The sequence below is a fragment of the Myotis davidii genome, unplaced genomic scaffold (assembly GCF_000327345.1).
Source record: "Myotis davidii unplaced genomic scaffold, ASM32734v1 scaffold668, whole genome shotgun sequence".
NCBI lineage: Eukaryota > Metazoa > Chordata > Mammalia > Chiroptera > Vespertilionidae > Myotis > Myotis davidii.
Window position 1 is genome coordinate 1,587,669 of NW_006299394.1, and position 1,276 is coordinate 1,588,944.

Here is a 1,276-nt window from a genome sequence, read left to right on the forward strand (position 1 = left end):
TTACTAAGTAAAGTTTAGACTTAAAATGAATTTAATAAGCATATTAAAATCTATGGGTAGCCATTAAAATAATAGGATGCATAACCATCAAATGAGTCAAGCCTAATAGAAAGGAATAAACTCCATGTTTAGAAAAAGGATAAAAAATCTTCATGCAGAGTATAACCACATGCCTGATCAACAAATGGAAAGGAATTACACTTACCAATTATGAAGGGACATAGACTATTGGATTTGAAACATGGAGATATGTTTTTAATTTAAAAAAATACCCAGAAATTACTAACATAGGCCACTACTAATCAAAACAAGTGAAGTAGAAATATTCATATCAGACAAGATAGATTTGAGAGCAAAATTCATTGAAAGAGACAATCATAGGTATTAGATACAGATTCTTAGAAAGCCTACTCAGTTAAAAGGTACAAAGATCATGGCCTTGTAGGTACCTAACAATAAAGCTTCAAAATGTACAAAGCAAATACTGTCCCAGTGACTAGAACTTGAAAAACAATCTCACATTGGGAATATTAAAGAATTTCCATCAGTAACTGATACACAGAAAAAGTGTGGAGACTCGAATGAAATAGTCACCGTAGCTACACATGTGCAGGGCCATGCCTGCTCCAGAAAGACATACATGTCCACGCACATAAGGGATATTTACCAAAAACACAACAAATTTACTTCAACAGAACTTAAAATTTCCAGACCACGTTATCTCAACTGTAACGCAGTTAAATGCAGGTTCACAGTGAAAAGTCTTCCTTTAAAAATTACTCTTCTCCGAAGAGAACTACGAAGACAAACCCCCAGATCGCTTAGTCATGGGTGGTTCTCAACCTTCCTAACGCCGCGACCCTTTAGTACAGTTCCTCATGTTGTGGTGACCCCCAATTTCATTGTTACAAATTGGACATAATTACACCATAGTGATTAATCACAAAAATATGTAATTATATATGTTTTCCGATGGTCTCAGGCAAACCCTGTGAAAGGGTCCTTCGACCCCCAAAGGGTCGCGACCCACAGGTTGAGAACCGATGGCTTAGCAGGTTCTATAAGGAAATAGCAGGGAGGTGTCCAGGTGTTGCTACCTTAGTCCACGTTTTCATCCTTCCTCCCCGGGATCGTGGGATCTGTGTCCACGGGGCCCTCGAAGTCCTGCCAGGGCGCGACCTGGACGGACCTGAGGCGCTTCCTCACTGCTCAACGCGGAGCCCCCGAGCCTGCAGCTGCAGGGGCTCCAGACCCCATGGAGCAGGGGACGCTGCTG